This window comes from Lissotriton helveticus, chromosome 11 (genome assembly GCF_964261635.1).
Source record: "Lissotriton helveticus chromosome 11, aLisHel1.1, whole genome shotgun sequence".
NCBI lineage: Eukaryota > Metazoa > Chordata > Amphibia > Caudata > Salamandridae > Lissotriton > Lissotriton helveticus.
Window position 1 is genome coordinate 39,889,395 of NC_136072.1, and position 22,397 is coordinate 39,911,791.

Here is a 22,397-nt window from a genome sequence, read left to right on the forward strand (position 1 = left end):
GCCCGGGACCCGTGGAGCCCGTCCTGGGCACTCTGACAAGCTGTTGGCCTGGAGAAGGGAGCCCCCGGACCCCCGGGGGAGGACTGCCCGGTACCCGTGGAGCCCTTCTCGGGTACTTTGCAACGCCGTTGGCCTCCTGGAGATGGGTGCCCCGAACGCCCAGGGGGCGGGCTGCCCGGGACCCGTGGAGCCCGTCCTGGGCACTCTGACCTGCTGTTGGCCCGGGGGAGGACTGCCCGGGACCCGTGGAGCCCGTCCTGGGCACTCTGACAAGCTGTTGGCCTGGAGAAGGGAGCCCCCGGACGCCCGGGGGAGGACTGCCCGGTACCCGTGGAGCCCTTCCCGGGTACTTTGCAACGCCGTTGGCCTCCTGGAGATGGGTGCCCCGAACGCCCGGGGGGCGGGCTGCCCGGGACCCGTGGAGCCTGTCCTGGGCACTCTGACAAGCTGTTGGCCCGGGGAAGGGAGCCCAAGACAACCGGGACCCGTGGAGCCCGTATTTGGCACTCTGACAAGCCGTTGGCCCGGGGAAGGGAGCCCCAGACGACCGGGACCTGTGGAGCCCGTCCTGGGCACTCCTGTATGCCGTTGGCCCGGGGAAGGGAGCCCCGGACGTCCGGGACCCGTGGAGCCCGTCCTGGGCACTCTGAAATGCTTTGGCCCGGGGAAGGGAGCCCCGGACACCCGGGGGAGGACTGCCCGGGACCCGTAGAACTCGTCCTGGGCACTCTGACATGCCGCTGGCCCGGGGAAGGGTGCCCCGGACGCCCGGGGCCCGTGGGGCCCGTCCTGGGCACTCTGACAAGCCGTTGGCCCGGGGAAGGGAGCCCTGGACGCCCGGGACCCGTGGAGCCCGTCCTGGGCACTCTGAAATGCTTTGGCCCGGGGAAGGGAGCCCCGGATGCCCGGGGGAGGACTGCCCGGGACCCGTGGAACTGGTCCTGGGCACTCTGACATGCCGCTGGCCGGGGGAAGGGTGCCCCGGATGACCGGGGCCCGTGGAGCCCGTCCTGGGCACTCTGACATGCCGCTGGCCCGGGGAAGGGAGCCCCGGACGCCCGGGGCCCGTGGAGCCCGTCCTGGGCACTCTGACAAGCCGTTGGCCCGGGGAAGGGAGCCCTGGACGCCTGGGACCCGTGGAGCCCGTCCTGGGCACTCTGAAATGCTTTGGCCCGGGGAAGGGAGCCCCGGACGCCCGGGGGAGGACTGCCCGGGACCCGTGGAACTGGTCCTGGGCACTCTGACATGCCGCTGGCCCGGGGAAGGGTGCCCCGGATGACCGGGGCCCGTGGAGCCCGTCCTGGGCACTCTGACATGCCGCTGGCCCGGGGAAGGGAGCCCCGGACGCCCGGGGCCCGTGGAGCCCGTCCTGGGCACTCTGACAAGCCGTTGGCCCGGGGAAAGGGAGCCCCGGACGCCCGGGGGACGAATGCCCGGGACGCATGGAGCCCGTCCCGGGCACTCTGCCATGCCGTCAGCCCGGATGGTGCCCCGGGCGCCCGGGGGACGAAGGCCCGTGACGCATGGAGCCCGTCCCGGGCACTCTGCCATGCCGTCGGCCTGGATGGAGCACCGGACGCCCGGGGGACGACTGCCCAAGAGCCATGGAGCCCGTCCTGGGCAATTTGACATGCAGTTGGCCTGGAGGAAGGAAGCCCCGGGTGGCCTAGGGAGGTGTTGCCCAGGCATATCCCATCTGGTCCCCATGGCAGAGAACCACCAACCCTGGAGGGGTGTCCGGGCATACCCTGCCCCATAGTAATCCGGAGGCAAATTACCCCCCTTTCTTGCAATCTGTGCACGCGAGGTGACAGAGGGGACCCAAGGCGTGAAAGAACCCGACCTCATGGAGCCCTCGCTGGGATCCGGGAGGCGAATGGCACCTCATTAAGACGTCCAGGGAAGTTCGGCCATCTGGTCCCCCCCCATAGGAAAGCGTTGCGGGCGACCAGATGCCCGAGGGGATCCGGGAGACCAGATGGCCGAGGGAATCTGGGCGATCAGATGGCCGGGCATGGAGGTGAAGCCGCCTGGACTCTTCCCCACCCCGTCCCCGTCCCGGGATGAATGCCCGGGACGCATGGAGCCCGTCCTGGCCACTTGACGTCCCGTCCTGGGCATTGAACCATGCCGTTGGCCTGGAGAAGGGAGCCCCCGGACGCCCGGGGGAGGACTGCCCGGTACCCGTGGAGCCCTTCCCGGGTACTTTGCAACGCCGTTGGCCTCCTGGAGATGGGTGCCCCAGATGCCCGGGGGCGGGCTGCCCGGGACCCATGGAGCCCGTCCTGGGCACTTTTACATGCCGTCGGCCTGGAGGTGGGTGCCCTGGACGCCCGGGGGAGGCCTGCCCGGGACCCGTGGAGCCCTTCCCGGGTACTTTGCCAATGCCGTTGGCCTCATGGAGATGGTTGCCCCGGACGCCTGGGGGAGGCCTGCGCGGGACCCATGGAGCCTGTCCTGGGCATTGATCCATGCCGTTGGCCTGGAGATGGGAGCCCCGGAAGCCCGGGGGAGGACTGCCCGGTACCCGTGGATCCCGTCCTGGGCTCTTTGACATGCCGTCGGCCTGGAGGTGGGAGCCCCGGACGCCCGGGAGCGGGTTGCCCGGGACCCATGGAGCCCGTCCTGGACACTTTGACATGCCGTCGGCCTGGAGGAGGGTGCCCGGGACGCCCGTGGGAAGCCTGGTCGGGACCCGTGGAGCCCTTCCCGGGTACTTTGCCAATGCCGTTGGCCTCATGGAGATGGGTGCCCCGGACGCCCGGGGGAGGACTGCCCGGTACCCGTGGAGCCCTTTCCGGGTACTTTGCAACGCCGTTGGCCTCCTGGAGATGTGTGCCCCGAACGCCCGGGGGGAGGGCTGCCCGGGGCCCGTGGAGCCCGCCCTGGGCACTTTGACATGCCGTCGTCCTGGAGGTGGGAGCCCCGGACGCCCGGGGGAGGGCTGCCCGGGACCCGTGGAGCCCTTCCCGGGTACTTTGCCATCCCGTTGGCCTCCTGGAGGTGGGAGCCCCGGACGCCCGGGGGAAGGCTGCCCGGGACCCGTGGAGCCCTTCCCGGGTACTTTGCCATCCCGTTGGCCTCCTGGAGATGGGTGCCCCGGACGCCCGGGGAGGTCTGTCCGGGGCCCATGGAGCCCGTCCTGGGCAGTGTGACATGCCGTCGGCCTGGAGGTGGGAGCCCCGGACGCCCGGGGGAAGGCTGCCCGGGACCCGTGGAGCCCTTCCCGGGTACTTTGCCATCCCGTTGGCCTCCTGGAGATGGGTGCCCCGGACGCCCAGGGGAGGTCTGTCCGGGACACGTGGAGCCCGTCCTGGGCATTGAGCCATGCCGTTGGCCCGGAGAATGGAGCCCCCAGACGCCCGGGGGAGGTGTTGCCCAGGCATATCTCATCTGGTCCCCCGGGCAGAGAACCACCAGCCCTGGAGAGGTGTCCGGGCGTACCCTGCCCCTAGTAATCCGGAGGGAAATTACCCCCCTTTCTTGCAATCCGTGCACGCGAGGTGACAGAGGGGACCCAAGGCGTAAAAGAACCCGACCTCATGGAGCCCTAGCTGGGATCCGGGAGCCGAATGGCACCTCATCGGGACTTCCAGGGAAGCCCGGCCATCTGGTCGCCCCATTGGAAAGCATCGCGGGCGACCAGAGGGCCGGGATCGAAAGGACTCCCAGCTCCCCATCCATCCCTAGCCTTCGCGGTAGGGTTCCTGCCTGCCTGCCCATGCAAGGCAGGGCTCTTGGACCCCGGCTGGGCCTCAGGCGCAGGTTGGCCCACCGGAGCTCTAGGGCCCGGACGACCTGGGGGAGGAATGCCCGGGACCCGTGGCGCCCGTCCTGGGTACTTTGACATGCCGTCGGCCCGGAGGTGGGTGCCCCGGACGCCCGGGGGAAGCTGCCCGGGACCCATGGAGCCCGTCCTGGGTACTTTGACATTCCGTCGGCCTGGAGGTGGGAGCCCCGGACGCCCGGGGGGTGGTCTGCCTGGGACCTATGGAGCCCGTCCTGGGTACTTTGCCAATGCCGTTGGCCTCATGGAGATGGGTGCCCAGGACGCCCGAGGGAGGTCTGCCCGGGACCCATGGAGCCCGTCCTGGGTACTTTGCCAATGCCGGTGGCCTCCTGGAGATGGGTGTCCCGGACGCCCGGGGGAGGACTGTCCCGGACTCATGGAGCCCGTCCTGGGCACTTTGACATGCCGTCGGCCTGGCGGTGGGAGCTCGGACGCCCGGGGGAGGGCTGCCCGGGACCCATGGAGCCCGACCCGGGCACTCTGTCATGCCGTCAGCCTGGATGGATCCCCGGATGCCCGGGGGACGAATGCCCGGGACGCATGGAGCCCGTCCTGGGCACTTTTCCGTGCCTTCGGCCTGGAGCCCCCCAGACACCCAGGGGAGGACCACCGTGAAAACCATGGAGCCCGACCTGGGCACTCTGCCATACCGTCAGCCTAGATGGAGCCCCGGACGCCCAGGGGACGAATGCCCTGGACACATGGAGCCCGTCCTGGGCACTTTTCCATGCATTTGGCCTGGAGCCCCCAGACACCCAGGGGAGGACCACCGTGAAAACCATGGAGCCCGACCTGGGCACTCTTCCATACCGTCAGCCTAGATGGAGCCCCGGACGCCCGGGGGATGAATGCCCGGGACGCATGGAGCCTGTCCTGGGCACTTTTCCATGCCGTCGGCCTGGATGGAGCCCCGGACGCCCGGGGGACGACTGCCCAGGAGCCATGGAGCCCGTCCTGGGCAATTTGACATGCAGTTGGCCTGGAGGAAGGAAGCCCCGGGTGGCCTAGGGAGGTGTTGCCCAGGCATAGCCCATCTGGTCCCCATGGCAGAGAACCACCAGCCTCGGAGGGGTGTCCGGGCGTTCCCTTCTCCCTAGTAATCCGGAGGAAAATTACCCCCTTTTCTTGTAATCTGTGCACGCGAGGTGACAGAGGGGACCCAAGGCGCGAATGTACCCGACCTCCTGGAGCCCTCGCTGGGATCTGGGCGGCGAATGGCACCTCATCGGGACTTCCAGGGAAGTTCGGCCATCAGGTCGCCCCATAGGAAAGCGTTGCGGGCGACCAGATGCCCGAGGGGATCCGGGCGACCAGATGGCCGAGGGAATCTGGGTGATCAGATGGCTGGACACGGAAGTGAAGCCGCCTGGACTCTCCCGACCCTGTCCCCGTCCCCGTCCTGGGACGAATGCCCGGGACGCATGGAGCCCGTCCTGGGCACTTTTCCATGCCATTGGCCTGGAGCGCCCCGACACCCAGGGGAGGACCACCCTGAAAACCTTGGAGCCCGACTCGGGCACTCTCCCATGCCGTCAGCCTGGATGGAGCCCCGGACGCCCGGGGGACGAATGCCCGGGACGCATGGAGGCCGTCTTGGGCACTTTTCCATGCCATTGGCCTGGAGCGCCCCAACACCCAGGGGAGGACCACCCTGAAAACCATGGAGCCCGACCCGGGCACTCTGCCATGCTGTCAGCCTGGATGGAGCCCCGGACACCCGGGGGACGAAGGCCCGGGACGCATGGAGCCCGTCCCGGGCACTCTGCCATGCCGTCGGCCTGGATGGAGCCCCGGACGCCCGGGGGACGACTGCCCAAGAGCCATGGAGCCCGTCCTGGGCAATTTGACATGCAGTTGGCCTGGAGGAAGGAAGCCCCGGGTGGCCTAGGGAGGTGTTGCCCAGGCATAGCCTATCTGGTCCCCATGGCAGACAACCACCAGCCCTGGAGGGGTGTCCGGGCATACCCTGCCCCTAGTAATCCGGAGGGAAATTACCCCCCTTTCTTGCAATCTGTGCACGCGAGGTGACAGAGGGGACCCAAAGGCGTGAAAGAACCCGACCTCACGGAGCCCTCGCTGGGATCCGGGAGGCGAATGGCACCTCATCGGGACTTCCAGGGAAGTTCGGCCATCTGGTCCCCCCCCCCCATAGGAAAGCGTTGCGGGCGACCAGATGGCCGAGGAAATCTGGGCGATCAGATGGCCGGGCATGGAGGTGAAGCCGCCTGGACTCTTCCCCACCCCGTCCCCGTCCCCGTCCCGGGACGAATGCCCAGGACGCATGGAGCCCGTCCTGGGCACTTTTCCATGCCGTCGGCCTGGAGCGCCCCGACACCCTGGGGAGGACCACCCTGGAAACCATGGAGCCCGACCCGGGCACTCTGCCATGCCGTCGGCCTGGATGGAGCCCCGGACGCCCGGGGGACGAATGCCCTGGACGCATGGAGCCCGTCCTGGGCACTTTTCCATGCATTTGGCCTGGAGCCCCCAGACACCCAGGGGAGGACCACCGTGAAAACCATGGAGCCCAACCTGGGCACTCTTCCATACCGTCAGCCTAGATGGAGCCCCGGACGCCCGGGGGATGAATGCCCGGGACGCATGGAGCCTGTCCTGGGCACTTTTCCATGCCATCGGCCTGGATGGAGCCCCGGACGCCCGGGGGACGACTGCCCAGGAGCCATGGAGCCCGTCCTGGGCAATTTGACATGCAGTTGGCCTGGAGGAAGGAAGTCCCGGGTGGCCTAGGGAGGTGTTGCCCAGGCATAGCCCATCTGGTCCCCATGGCAGAGAACCACCAGCCTCGGAGGGGTGTCCGGGCGTTCCCTTCTCCCTAGTAATCCGGAGGAAAATTACCCCCTTTTCTTGTAATCTGTGCACGCGAGGTGACAGAGGGGACCCAAGGCGCGAATGTACCCGACCTCCTGGAGCCCTCGCTGGGATCCGGGCGGCGAATGGCACCTCATCAGGACTTCCAGGGAAGTTCGGCCATCTGGTCGCCCCATAGGAAAGCGTTGCGGGCGACCAGATGCCCGAGGGGATCCGGGCGACCAGATGGCCGAGGGAATCTGGGCGATCAGATGGCTGGACACGGAAGTGAAGCCGCCTGGACTCTCCCGACCCTGTCCCCGTCCCCGTCCCGGGACGAATGCCCGGGACGCATGGAGCCCGTCCTGGGCACTTTTCCATGCCATTGGCCTGGAGCGCCCCGACACCCAGGGGAGGACCACCATTAAAACCTTGGAGCCCGACTCGGGCACTCTCCCATGCCGTCAGCCTGGATGGAGCCCCGGACGCCCGGGGGACGAATGCCCGGGACGCATGGAGGCCGTCTTGGGCACTTTTCCATGCCATTGGCCTGGAGCGCCCCAACACCCAGGGGAGGACCACCCTGAAAACCATGGAGCCCGACCCGGGCACTCTGCCATGCTGTCAGCCTGGATGGAGCACCGGACACCCGGGGGACGAAGGCCCGGGACGCATGGAGCCCGTCCCGGGCACTCTGCCATGCCGTCGGCCTGGATGGAGCCCCGGACGCCCGGGGGACGACTGCCCAAGAGCCATGGAGCCCGTCCTGGGCAATTTGACATGCAGTTGGCCTGGAGGAAGGAAGCCCCGGGTGGCCTAGGGAGGTGTTGCCCAGGCATAGCCTATCTGGTCCCCATGGCAGAGAACCACCAGCCCTGGAGGGGTGTCCGGGCATACCCTGCCCCTAGTAATCCGGAGGGAAATTACCCCCCTTTCTTGCAATCTGTGCACGCGAGGTGACAGAGGGGACCCAAGGCGTGAAAGAACCCGACCTCATGGAGCCCTCGCTGGGATCCGGGAGGCGAATGGCACCTCATCGGGACTTCCAGGGAAGTTCGGCCATCTGGTCCCCCCCCCATAGGAAAGCGTTGCGGGCGACCAGATGGCCAAGGAAATCTGGGCGATCAGATGGCCGGGCATGGAGGTGAAGCCGCCTGGACTCTTCCCCACCCCGTCCCCGTCCCGGGACAAATGCCCAGGACGCATGGAGCCCGTCCTGGGCACTTTTCCATGCCGTCGGCCTGGAGCGCCCCGACACCCTGGGGAGGACCACCCTGGAAACCATGGAGCCCGACCCGGGCACTCTGCCATGCCGTCGGCCTGGATGGAGCCCCGGACGCCCGGGGGACGAATGCCCGGGACGCATGGAGCCCGTCCTGGGCACTTTTCCATGCCGTCGGCCAGGAGCCCCCTGACACCCAGGGGAGGACCACCGTGAAAACCATGGAGCCCGACCCGGGCACTCTGCCATACCGTCAGCCTGGATGTAGCCCCGGGCGCCCGGGGGACGAATGCCCGGGATGCATGGAGCCCGTCCCGGGCACTCTGCCATGCCGTCAGCCTGGATGGAGCCCCGGGCGCCCGGGGGGCGGAGGCCCGGGACGCATGGAGCCCGTCCTGGGCACGTTTCTATGCCGTCGGCCGGGATGGAGCCCCGGGCGCCCGGGGGACGACTGCCCAAGAGCCATGGAGCCCATCCCGGGCACTCTGCCATGCCGTCCCGACAAATTCGTACGGACTCCTAACCTTCCGACACCGATCGGAATCGAGCCCTTTCTGACCCAGCAGTTTCAGGCGCCCGGGGGACGAATGCCCGGGATGCATGGAGCCCGACACGGGCACTCTGCCATGCCGCCGGCCTGGATGGAGCCCCGGACGCCCGGGGGACGAATGCCCAAGAGCCATGGAGCCCGACCCGGGCACTCTGCCATGCCGTCAGCCTGGATGGAGCCCCGGGCGCCCGGGGGGCGGAGGCCCGGGACGCATGGAGCCCGTCCTGGGCACGTTTCTATGCCGTCGGCCGGGATGGAGCCCCGGGCGCCCGGGGGACGACTGCCCAAGAGCCATGGAGCCCATCCCGGGCACTCTGCCATGCCGTCCCGACAAATTCGTACGGACTCCTAACCTTCCGACACGGATCGGAATCGAGCCCTTTCTGACCCAGCAGTTTCAGGCGCCCGGGGGACGAATGCCCGGGACGCATGGAGCCCGACCCGGGCACTCTGCCATGCCGCCGGCCTGGATGGAGCCCCGGACGCCCGGGGGACGAATGCCCGGGACGCATGGAGCCCGTCCCGGGCACTCTGCCATGCCGTCGGCCTGGATGGAGCCCCGGACGCCCGGGGGACGACTGCCCAAGAGCCATGGAGCCCATCCCGGGCACTCTGCCATGCCGTCCCGACAAATTCGTACGGACTCCTAACCTTCCGACACGGATCGGAATCGAGCCCTTTCTGACCCAGCAGATTTCAGGTTGATTTGCTATATACTTTACGTATGATTTTATGGGGGCCGATTCCGATCCGGTACGTAAAAGCACATCCGGCCGACATGTCGGACAACCACGTACACCCAGGGGATAGGACTGCCCGGGTCACATGGACCCCGTCCTGGGCACTCTGATCTGCCGCCGGCGCCGGGGATCGAACCGTGACCACCAGATGGGGATATCCCAAAAATCTGGCATGGATACGGCCCGCCAGGACAGGTTTGGGCACCCCTGTTATAAAGCATTTCTAGGCAATATCTAGCCTCTGAAAAAAATATACAAGATCCACCGATAAATCTGTCAAAAGTCCCTAACATTTTGTGCATACTTGTGCTCTCACCTGAATGTAGCGCCACTTTGTATCTGTCAAAGGTAACTGCGGCTCACAAAATGTTTTATCAGAAGGCAAGTTGAGAGGAATCCAAGAGGCAGATGTCCATGGAAAGAGCCTCTCACTAAGGCAGGAAGGTTGGATGCTTCAAATTTGCATAGTTTCCTGTCCAACGTCCCGAACGCTCCCAAACGCTCAAAAGCCTCAGCCCTCACCGGGTAGATCTCTGGCTCCCAGGTAAAGCCAAATCCTGAGCATGCTAGCGCTAGTATCACAGAGAGAGATATAGAGGGTTCAAGAGCTGCTGTCTTGATAAAGGTTTGAAACGGCTAGTGCCTGAGAGTGTCTGACTTTCAGTTATGACTGATTGTGAGAGGGGAAGATGAAGTTTTTCTATACCCAGCATGCCTTGCGATATACTTAGGCAAATGAGGTGAGAGCCCGACCAATCCCACGCTACTCTGCTGAATGCTCCTCATCTGCATAAAGAGAACACTTTCCCAAAGCAGCAGAGTGGCGCAGCGGAAGCGTGCTAGGCCCATAACCCAGAGGTTGATGGATCGAAACCATCCTCTGCTAATTTTGCTTGATTTTACTTCCAAGGACCAAGCTGTCATTTCCAGGCTGCCAGCAAGGAAAAGCGCAAGCTTGTGCCAGCTATGTTAGAAAAGACTTCTGAACTATCTGTGTATCTTATTAATGAAAGGGCTGAGGCCCGACCACACATTATAACTAAAGCATCTCTATGTTAAAAAGCATTTCTAGGTAATGTCTAGCCTCTGAAGAAAATATGTAAAATCCATCGATAAATCTGGCAAAAGTCCCCAATATTTTGTGCATATTTGTGCTCTCACCTGAATGTAGCGCAACCTTGTAGCCGTCGGAGGTAACTGCGGCTCACAAAATGTTTCATCAGAGGGCAAGTTGAAAGGAATCCAAGAGCCAGATGTCCATGGAAAGAGCCGCTGACTGCAGCAGGAAGGTTCGATGCTTCAAATTTGCATAGTTTCATGTCCAACGCCCTCTCACGTCCCGAACGCCCACGTCACTCCGCTGAATGCTCCTCATCTGCATAAAGAGAACTCTTTTAGAAAGGAGCAGAGTGGCGCAGCGGAAGCATGCTGGGCCCATAACCCAGAGGTCGATGGATCGAAACCATCCTCTGCTAATTTTCGTTGATTTTTCTTCCAAAGACCAAGCTGTCATTTCCAGGCTGCCAGCACAGAAAAGCGCAAGCTTGTGCGAGCTATGTGAGAAAAGACTTCTCAACTATCTGTGTCTGCTGAAATACAAGAGAGGGATCATCAAAGGATCCACCCTGTACTTTGAAAGTAAAGGCACACAATAATAAGCATAAATGACTGGTGGGACCTTCAAACACTTTTCTGGGCAATGCTTTGAATTTCATTCTTCCCTTTTCATTGTGCTCTTATCTATCTCCTAGGCATTTCTTGGAATGTTCTCTCTTTCTCTTTCCTGCTTTGCTTCCCTTGCTGCCTCTATATGTTCATATCTATTATTTGTACTGCTGTTATCCATTCTTCTCTTCTGCACAGCTTTGTCCTTGGTTTCAATCCCAGTTCCTTACCCTCTGCTAAAAACTTTCTACTGCTTCTCATGTTGGTATCTAAACCAAATGCACCATTGAAGCTGGTGCAAGATAGACATTGAACTCAGGGTCGTAATGTTTAGAACTGAGATTGCACAGATCAGAGGGTGTGGTGGTATAGTGGTGAGCATAGCTGCCTTCTAAACAGTTGACCCGGGTTCGATTCCCGGCCAACGCAGTACAAAAACTTATATATTCTGCAAGCAGGATATATTTTAATGCAACATGTCACAAAATGGAAATATCCTGAATAGATTAATCAGCCATTATATAAAAAATAAACAAATTTGTAGGCAAGCATCTCGATCACCCCTTCTGCTATATTCATTGTCCTACTATATGATAAGTTTCATAAAGCAGAGTCACCACTCACATGAGCTGGTAATAAATATGTTACAGTGGGCAGACAATGAAAGGGCTGAGGCCCGACCACACATTGTAACTAAAAAATCTCTATGTTAAAAAGCATTTCTAGGCAATGTCTAGCCTCTGAAAAAAATATGCAAAATCCATCGATAAATCAGGCAAAAGTCCCCAAGATTTTGTGCATACTTGTGCTCTCACCCGAATTTAGCGCCACCTTGTAGCCATCGGAGGTAACTGCGGCTCACAAAATGTTTCATCATAGGGAAAATTGAGATGAATCCAAGAGGCAGATGTCCATGGAAAGAGCCTCTGACTGCAGCAGGTAGGATGGATGCTTCAAATTTGCACAGTTTCCTGCCCATCGTCCTCTCATGTCCCGAACGCCCACGTCACTCCCCTGAATGCTCCTCATCTGCATAAAGAGAACACTCTCAAAAAGGAGCAGAGTGGCACAGCAGAAGCGTGCTGGGCCCATAATCCAGAGGTCGATGGATCGAATCCATCCTCTGCTAATTTTGCTTGATTTTATTTCCAAGGACCAAGCTGTCATTTCCACGCTGCCAGAAAGGAAAAGCGCAAGCTTGTGCCAGCTATGTGATATAAAACTTCTCAACTATCTGTGTCTGCTGAAATACAAGAGAGGGATTGTCAAAGGATCCACCCTGTACTTTGAAAGTAAAGACACACAATAATAAGCATAAATGACTGGTGGGACCTTCAAAAACTTTTCTGGGCCAGGCTTTGAATTTCATTCTTCCCTTTTTGTTCTGCTCTTATCTATCTCCTGGGCATTTCATGGAATGTTCTCTCTTTCTCTTCCCTGCTTTGCTTCCCATGCTACCTCTATATGTGCATATCTATTATTTGTACTGCTGCTTTCCATTCTTCTCTTCTGCACAGCTTTGTCCTTGGTTTTAATCCCCAGTTCCTTACCCTCTGCAAATTACGTTCTACTGCTTTTCATGTTGGTATCTAAACCAAATGCACCATTGAAGCTGGTGCAAGATAGTCATTGATCTCTGGGTCATAATATTTAGAACCGAGAGCACACCTATCAGAGGGCGTTGGTGGTATAGTGGTGAGCATAGCTGCTTCCCAAGCAGTTGACCCGGGTTCGATTCCCGGCCAACGCAATGCAAATACTTATATATTCTGCAAACAGGATATATTTTAATTCAACATGTCACAAAATGGAAATATCATGAACAGATTAATAAGTCATATATAAAAAAATAAACAAATACGTAGGCAAACCTCTCGATCGCCCCTTCTGCCACATTCATTGTCCTATTATATGATGAGTTTCATAAAGCAGAGTCACCACTCACATGTGCTGGCAATAAATATGTTACAGTGGGCAGACAATGAAAGGGCTAAGGCCCGACCAGACATTATAACTCTAGCATCTCTATGTTATAAAGCATTTCTAGGCAATATCTAGCCTCTGAAAAAAATATACAAGATCCACCGATAAATCCGTCAAAAGTCCCTAACATTTTGTGCATACTTGTGCTCTCACCTGAATGTAGCGCCACCTTGTAGCTGTCAAAGGTAACTGCGGCTCACAAAATGTTTTATCAGAAGGCAAGTTGAGAGGAATCCAAGAGGCAGATGTCCATGGAAAGAGCCTTTCACTAAGGCAGGAAGGTTGGATGCTTCAAATTTGCATAGTTTCCTGTCCAACGTCCCGAACGCTCCCAAACGCTAAAAAGCCTCAGCCCTCACCGGGTAGATCTCTGGCTCCCAGGTAAAGCCAAATCCTGAGCATGCTAGCGCTAGTATCACAGAGAGAGATATAGAGGGTTCAAGAGCTGCTGTCTTGATAAAGGTTTGAAACGGCTAGTGCCTGAGAGTGTCTGACTTTCAGTTATGACTGATTGTGAGAGGGGAAGATGAAGTTTTTCTATACCCAGCATGCCTTGCGATATACTTAGGCAAATGAGGTGAGAGCCCGACCAATCCCACGCTACTCTGCTGAATGCTCCTCATCTGCATAAAGAGAACACTTTCCCAAAGCAGCAGAGTGGCGCAGCGGAAGCGTGCTAGGCCCATAACCCAGAGGTTGATGGATCGAAACCATCCTCTGCAAATTTTGCTTGATTTTACTTCCAAGGACCAAGCTGTCATTTCCAGGCTGCCAGCAAGGAAAAGCGCAAGCTTGTGCCAGCTATGTTAGAAAAGACTTCTGAACTATCTGTGTATCTTATTAATGAAAGGGCTGAGGCCCGACCACACATTATAACTAAAGCATCTCTATGTTAAAAAGCATTTCTAGGTAATGTCTAGCCTCTGAAGAAAATATGTAAAATCCATCGATAAATCTGGCAAAAGTCCCCAATATTTTGTGCATATTTGTGCTCTCACCTGAATGTAGCGCAACCTTGTAGCCGTCGGAGGTAACTGCGGCTCACAAAATGTTTCATCAGAGGGCAAGTTGAAAGGAATCCAAGAGCCAGATGTCCATGGAAAGAGCCGCTGACTGCAGCAGGAAGGTTCGATGCTTCAAATTTGCATAGTTTCATGTCCAACGCCCTCTCACGTCCCGAACGCCCACGTCACTCCGCTGAATGCTCCTCATCTGCATAAAGAGAACTCTTTTAGAAAGGAGCAGAGTGGCGCAGCGGAAGCATGCTGGGCCCATAACCCAGAGGTCGATGGATCGAAACCATCCTCTGCTAATTTTCGTTGATTTTTCTTCCAAAGACCAAGCTGTCATTTCCAGGCTGCCAGCACAGAAAAGCGCAAGCTTGTGCGAGCTATGTGAGAAAAGACTTCTCAACTATCTGTGTCTGCTGAAATACAAGAGAGGGATCATCAAATGATCCACCCTGTACTTTGAAAGTAAAGGCACACAATAATAAGCATAAATGACTGGTGGGACCTTCAAACACTTTTCTGGGCAATGCTTTGAATTTCATTCTTCCCTTTTCATTGTGCTCTTATCTATCTCCTAGGCATTTCTTGGAATGTTCTCTCTTTCTCTTTCCTGCTTTGCTTCCCTTGCTGCCTCTATATGTTCATATCTATTATTTGTACTGCTGCTTTCCATTCTTCTCTTCTGCACAGCTTTGTCCTTGGTTTCAATCCCAGTTCCTTACCCTCTGCTAAAAACTTTCTACTGCTTCTCATGTTGGTATCTAAACCAAATGCACCATTGAAGCTGGTGCAAGATAGACATTGAACTCAGGGTCGGAATGTTTAGAACTGAGACTGCACAGATCAGAGGGTGTGGTGGTATAGTGGTGAGCATAGCTGCCTTCTAAACAGTTGACCCGGGTTCGATTCCCGGCCAACGCAGTACAAAAACTTATATATTCTGCAAGCAGGATATATTTTAATGCAACATGTTACAAAATGGAAATATCCTGAATAGATTAATCAGCCATTATATAAAAAATAAACAAATTTGTAGGCAAGCATCTCGATCACCCCTTCTGCTATATTCATTGTCCTACTATATGATAAGTTTCATAAAGCAGAGTCACCACTCACATGAGCTGGTAATAAATATGTTACAGTGGGCAGACAATGAAAGGGCTGAGGCCCGACCACACATTGTAACTAAAAAATCTCTATGTTAAAAAGCATTTCTAGGCAATGTCTAGCCTCTGAAAAAAATATGCAAAATCCATCGATAAATCTGGCAAAAGTCCCCAAGATTTTGTGCATACTTGTGCTCTCACCCGAATTTAGCGCCACCTTGTAGCCATCGGAGGTAACTGCGGCTCACAAAATGTTTCATCATAGGGAAAATTGAGATGAATCCAAGAGGCAGATGTCCATGGAAAGAGCCTCTGACTGCAGCAGGTAGGATGGATGCTTCAAATTTGCACAGTTTCCTGCCCATCGTCCTCTCATGTCCCGAACGCCCACGTCACTCCCCTGAATGCTCCTCATCTGCATAAAGAGAACACTCTCAAAAAGGAGCAGAGTGGCGCAGCAGAAGCGTGCTGGGCCCATAATCCAGAGGTCGATGGATCAAAACCATCCTCTGCTAATTTTGCTTGATTTTTCTTCCAAGGACCAAGCTGTCATTTCCACGCTGCCAGAAAGGAAAAGCGCAAGCTTGTGCCAGCTATGTGATATAAAACTTCTCAACTATCTGTGTCTGCTGAAATACAAGAGAGGGATTGTCAAAGGATCCACCCTGTACTTTGAAAGTAAAGACACACAATAATAAGCATAAATGACTGGTGGGACCTTCAAAAACTTTTCTGGCCAGGCTTTGAATTTCATTCTTCCCTTTTTGTTCTGCTCTTATCTATCTCCTGGGCATTTCATGGAATGTTCTCTCTTTCTCTTCCCTGCTTTGCTTCCCATGCTACCTCTATATGTGCATATCTATTATTTGTACTGCTGCTTTCCATTCTTCTCTTCTGCACAGCTTTGTCCTTGGTTTCAATCCCAGTTCCTTACAATCTGCTAAAAACTTTCTACTGCTTCTCATGTTGGTATCTAAACCAAATGCACCATTGAAGCTGGTGCAAGATAGACATTGAACTCGGGGTCGTAATGTTTAGAACCGAGAGAGCACCTGTCAGAGGGCGTTGGTGGTATAGTGGTGAGCATAGCTACTTCCCAAGCAGTTGACCCCGGTTCGATTCCCGGCCAACGCAATGCAAATACTTATATATTCTGCAAGCAGGATATATTTTAATTCAACATGTCACAAAATGGAAATATCATGAACAGATTAATCAGCCATATATAATAAAATATGTAGGCAAACCGCTCGATCGCCCCTTCTGCTACATTCATTGTCCTAATATATGATAAGTTTCATAAAGCAGAGTCACCACTTACATGTGCTGGTAATAAATATGTTACAGTGGGCAGACAATGAAAGGGCTGAGGCCCGACCAGAAAATTATACCTCTAGCATCTCTATGTTATAAAGCATTTCTAGGCAATGTCTAGCCTCTGAAAAAAATATACAAGATCCACCGATAAATCTGTCAAAAGTCCCTAACATTTTGTGCATACTTGTGCTCTCACCTGAATGTAGCGCCACCTTGTAGCCATCGGAGGTAACTGCGGCTCACAAAATGTTTCATCCTAGGAAAAATTGAGATGAATCCAAGAGGCAGATGTCCATGGAAAGAGCCTCTCACTGCAGCAGGAAGGTTGGATGCTTCAAATTTGCATAGTTTCCTGTCCAACGCTCAAAAGCCTCACACCTGGCAAGCCCACACCGGGTAGATCTCTGGCTCCCAGGTAAAGCCAAATCCTGAGCATACTAGCGCTAGTATCACAGAGAGAGATATAGAGGGTTCAAGAGCTGCTGTCTTGATAAAGGTTTGAAATGGCTAGTGCCTGAGAGTGTCTGACTTTCAGTTATGACTGATTGTGAGAGGGGAAGATGAAGTTTTTCTATACCCAGCATGCCTTGCGATATACTTAGGCAAATGAGGTGAGAGCCCGACCATTCCGACGCTACTCTGCTGAATGCTCCTCATCTGCTTAAAGAGAACACTCTCAAAAAGCAGCAGAGTGGTGCAGCAGAAGCGTGCTGGGCCCATAACCCAGAGGTCGATGGATCGAAACCCTCCTCTGCTAATTTTGCTTGATTTTACTTCCAAGGACCAAGCTGTCATTTCCAGGCTGCCAGCAAGGAAAAGCCCAAGCTTGTGCCAGCTATGTTAGGAAAGACTTCTGAACTATCTGTGTCTGCTGAAATACAAGAGAGGGATCGTCAAAGGATCCACCCTGTACTTTGAAAGTAAAGACATACAATAATAAGCATAAATGACTGGTGGGACCTTCAAACACTTTTCTGGGCATCCTTTGAATTTCATTCTTCCCTTTTTGTTCTGCTCTTATCTAGCTCCTGGGCATTTCCTGGAATGTTCACTCTTTCTTTTCCCTGCTTTGCTTCCCATGCTGCCTCTGTATGTTCATATCTATTAATTGTACTGCTGCTCACCATTCTTCTCTTCTTCACAGCTTTGTCCTTGGTTTCAATCCCAGTTCCTTACAATCTGCTAAAACCTTTCTACTGCTTTTCATGTTGGTATCTAAACCAAATGCACCATTGAAGCAGGTGCAAGATAGACATTGAACTCAGGGTCGTAATGTTTAGAGAGAACATTCCAGGAAATGCCCAGGAGATAGATAAGAGCAGAACAAAAAGGGAAAAATGAAATTCAAAGCATGCCCGGGAAAGTGTTTGAAGGTCCCACCAGTCATTTATGCTTATTATTGTGTGTCTTTACTTTCAAAGTACAGGGTGGATCCTTTTATGATCCCTCTCTTGTATTTCAGCAGACACAGATAGTTGAGAAGTCTTTTCTCACATAGCTGGCAAAAGATTGCGCTTTTCCTTGCTGGCAGCCTGGAAATGACAGCTTGGTCCTTGGAAGAAAAATCAAGCAATATTAGCAGAGGATGGTTTCGATCCATCGACCGCTGGGTTATGGGCCCAGCACGCTTCCGCTGCGCCACTCTGCTGCTTTGGGAAAGTGTTCTCTTTATGCAGATGAGGAGCATTCAGCAGGGTAGCGTGGGATTGGTCGGGCTCTCACCTCATTTGCCTAAGTATATCGCAAGGCATGCTGGGTGCAGAAAAACTTCATCTTCCCCTCTCACAATCAGTCATAACTGAAAGTCAGACACTCTCAGGCACTAGCCGTTTCAAACCTTTATCAAGACAGCAGCTCTTGAACCCTCTATATCTCTCTCTGTGATACTAGCGCTAACATGCTCAGGATTTGGCTTTACCTGGGAGCCAGAGATCTACCCGGTGAGGGTGAGGCTTTGGAGCGTTGTGGACGTTGGACAGGAAAGTATGCAAATTTGAAGCATCCAACCTTCCTGCTGCAGTGAGAGGCTCTTTCCATGGACATCTGCCTCTTGGATTCCTCTCAACTTGCCTTCTGATAAAACATTTTGTGAGCTGCAGTTACCTTCGACAGCTACGAGGTGGCGCTACATACAGGTGAGAGCACAAGTATGCACAAAATGTTACGGACTTTTGCCAGATTTATCAGTGGGTCTTGCATATTTTTTTCAGAGGCTAGAAATTGCCTAGAAATGCTTTTTAACATAGAGATGCTGGAGTTATAATGTCTGGTCGGGCCTCAGCCCTTTCATTGTCTGCCCAAAATAACATATTTATTACCAGCACATGTGATTGGTGACTTAGCTTTATGAAACTTATATATTAGGACAATGAATGTAGCACAAGGGGCGATCGAGATGTTTGCCTACATATTTTTTAATTTCTTTATATATGGCTGATTAATCTGTTCATGATATTTCCATTTTGTGACATGTTGAACTAAAATATATCCGGCTTGCAGAATATATAAGTATTTGCACTGCGTTGGCCGGGAATCGAACCCGGGTCAACTGTTTGGGAAGCAGCTATGCTCACCACTATACCACCAATGCCCTCTGACACGTGTGCTCTCAGTTCTAAATATTACGACCCAGAGTTCAATGACTATCTTGCACCAGCTTCAATGGTGCATTTGGTTTAGATATCAACATGAAAAGCAGTAGAAGGTTTTTTGCTGAGGGTAAGGAACTGGGGATTGAGACCAAGGACAAAGCTGTGCAGAAGAGAAGAAGGGAAAGCAGCAGTACAAATAATAGATATGAACATATAGAGGAAGCAAGGGAAGCAAAGCAGGAAAGAGAAAGAGAGAACATTCCATTAAATGCCCAGGAGATAGATAAGAGCAGAACAAAAAGGGAAGAATGAAATTCAAAGCCTGCCCAGAAAAGTGTTTGAAGGTCCCACCAGTCATTTATGCTTATTATTGTGTGTCTTTACTTTCAAAGTACAGGGTGGATCCTTTGACGATCCCTCTCTTGTATATCAGCAGACACAGATAGTTGAGAAGTCTTTTCTCAAATAGCTGGCACAAGTGTGCGCTTTTCCTTTCTGGCAACTTGGAAATGACAGCTTGGTCCTTGGAAGAAAAATCAAGCAAAATTATCAGAGGATGGTTTCTATCCATCGACCTCAGGGTTATGGGCCCAGCACGCTTCCGCTGCGCCACTCTGCTCTGTTGTCAAAGTGTTCTCTTTATGCAGATGAGGAGCATTCAGCAGAGTAGCGTGGGATTGGTCAGGCTCTTACCTCATTTGCCTAAGTATTTCGCAAGGCATGCTGGGTGCAGAAAAACGTCATCTTCCCCTCTCACAATCAGTCATAACTGAAAGTCAGACACTCTCAGGCACTAGCCCTTTCAAACCTTTATCAAGACAGCAGCTCTTGAACCCTCTATATCTCTCTCTGTGATACTAGCGATAACAAGCTCAGGATTTGGGTTAACCTGGGAGCCAGAGATCTACCTGGTAAGGGCTTGCCCGGTGTGAGGCTTTTGAGCGTTTGGGAGCGTTGTGGACGTTGGACAGGAAACTATGCACATTTGAAGCATCCAACCTTCCTGCTGCAGTGAGAGGCTCTTTCCATGGACATCTGCCTCTTGGATTCCTCTCAACTTGCCTTCTGATAAAAACATTTTGTGAGCCGCAGTTACCTTCGCCAGCTACAAGGTGGCGCTACATTCAGGTGAGAGCAGAAGTATGCACAAAATGTTAGGGACTTTTGCCTGATTTATCGGTGGATCTTGCATATTTTTTTCAGAGACTAGATATTGCTTAGAAATGCTTTTTAACATAGAGATGCTGGAGTTATAATGTCTGGTCGGGCCTCAGCCCTTTCATTGTCTGCCCACTGTAACATATTTATTACCAGCACATGTGAGTGGTGACTCTGCTTTATGAAACTTATCATATATTAGGACAATTAATATAGCAGAAGGGGCGATCGAGATGTTTGCCTACGTATTTTTTTATTTTTTTATATATGGCTGATTAATCTGTTCATGATATTTCCATTATGTGACATGTTGAACTAAAATATAACCTGCTTGCAGAATATATAAGTATTTGTAATGCTTTGGCCGGGAACCGAACCCGGGTCAACTTCTTGGGAAGCAGCTATGCTCACCACTATACCACCAACGCCCTCTGACATGTGTGCTCTCGGTTCTAAATATTACGACCCAGAGTTCAATGACTATCTTGCACCAGCTTGAATGGTGCATTGGGTTTAGATACCAACATGAAAAGCAGTAGAACGTTTTTTGCTGAGGGTAAGGAACTGGGGATTGAAACCAAGGACAAAGCTGTGCAGAAGAGAAGAATGGAAAGCAGCAGTACAAATAATAGATATGAACATATAGAGGCAGCAAGGGAAGCAAAGCAGGAAAGAGAAAGAGAGAACATTCCATGAAATGCCCAGGAGAAAGTTAAGAGCAGAACAAAAAGGGAAGAATGAAATCAAAGCCTGCCCAAGAAAGTGTTTAAAGGTCCCACCAGTCATTTATGCTTCTTATTGTGTGTTTTTACTTTCAAAGTACAGGGTGGATCCTTTGACGATCCCTCTCTTGTATATCAGCAGACACAGATAGGTGAGGTCTTTTCTCAAATAGCTGGCACAAGCTTGCGCTTTTCCTTTCTGGCAGCGTGGAAATGACAGCTTGGTCCTTGGAAGAAAAATCAAGCAAAATTAGCAGAGGATGGTTTCGATCCATCGATCTCTGGGTTATGGGCCCAGCACGCTTCCGCTGCGCCACTCTGCTCTTTGGCGAAAGTGATCTCTTTATGCAGATGAGGAGCATTCAGCGGAGTGACGTGGGCGTCTAGGACGTGAGAGGACGTTGGACAGGAAACTATTCAAATTTGAAGCATCTAACTTTGATGCTGCAGTCAGAGGCTCTTTCCATGGACATCTGCCTCTTGGATTCCTCTCAACTTGCCCTCTGATGAAACATTTTGTGAGCCGCAGTTACCTCCGACGGCTACGAGGTGGCGCTACATTCAGGTGAGAGCACAAGTATGCACAAAATGATGGGGGCTTTTGCCAGATTTATCGATGGATCTTGCATAATTTTTTTCAGAGGCTAGACATTGCCTAGAAATGCATTTTAACATAGAGATGCTTTAGTTATAATGTGTGGTCGGGCCTCAGCCCTTTCATTGTCTTCCCACTGTAACATATTTATTACCAGCACATGTGAGTGGTGACTATGCTTTATGAAACTTATCATATATTAGGACAATGAATATAGCAGAAGGGGCGATCGAGATGTTTGCCTACGTATTTGTTTATTTTTTTATATATGACTGATTCATCTGTTCATGATATTTCCATTTTGTGACATGTTGCATTAAAATATATCCTGCTTGCAGAATATATAAGTATTTGTACTGCGTTGGCCGGGAATCGAACCCGGGTCAACTGCTTGGAAGGCAGCTATGCTCACCACTATACCACCAACGCCCTCTGATCTGTGTGCTCTCGGTTCTGAACGTCATGACCCTGAGTTCAATGTCTATCTTGCACCAGCTTCAATGGTGCATTTGGTTTAGATACCAACATGAGAAGCAGTAGAACGTTTTTTGCAGAGGGTAAGGAACTGGGGATTGAAACCAAGGACAAAGCTGTGCAGAAGAGAAGAATGGAAAGCAGCAGTACAAATAATAGATATGAACATATAGAGGCAGCAAGGGAAGCAAAGCAGGAAAGAGAAAGAGAGAACATTCCATGAAATGCCCAGGAGATAGATAAGAGCAGAACAAAAAGGGAAGAATGAAATTCAAAGCCTGCCCAGAAAAGTGTTTGAAGGTCCCACCAGTCATTTATGCTTATTATTGTGTGTCTTTACATTCAAAGTACAGGGTGGATCCTTTGACGATCCCTCTCTTGTATTTCAGCAGACACAGATAGTTGAGAAGTCTTTTCTCACATAGCTGGCAAAAGCTTGCGCTTTTCCTTGTTGGCAGCCTGGAAATGACAGCTTGGTCCTTGGAAGAAAAATCAAGCAAAATTAGTGAGGATGGTTTCGATCCATCGACCTCTGGGTTATGGGCCCAGCTCGCTTCCGCTGCGCCACTCTGACCTTGGCAAAAGTGTTCTCTTTATGCAGATGAGGAGCATTCAGCGGAGTGACGTGGGCGTTTAGGACGTGAGAGGACGTTGGACAGGAAACTA

At 53.9% G+C, this 22,397-nt stretch overlaps 3 non-coding genes across 3 annotated transcripts; 1 reads left to right on the forward strand and 2 right to left on the reverse strand.

Moving 5' to 3' along the window:
• The first annotated feature begins 12,453 nt into the window (after positions 1-12,453).
• On the forward strand, positions 12,454-12,525 carry TRNAG-CCC (transfer RNA glycine (anticodon CCC)). The gene has a single exon. It is a non-coding gene; the product is annotated as a tRNA-Gly (tRNA).
• A 6,184-nt stretch (positions 12,526-18,709) lies between these two features.
• TRNAG-CCC (transfer RNA glycine (anticodon CCC)) lies at positions 18,710-18,781 on the reverse strand. The gene has a single exon. It is a non-coding gene; the product is annotated as a tRNA-Gly (tRNA).
• Positions 18,782-21,614: 2,833 nt separating this feature from the next.
• On the reverse strand, positions 21,615-21,686 carry TRNAG-UCC (transfer RNA glycine (anticodon UCC)). The gene has a single exon. It is a non-coding gene; the product is annotated as a tRNA-Gly (tRNA).
• Between the last annotated feature and the right edge of the window lie 711 nt (positions 21,687-22,397).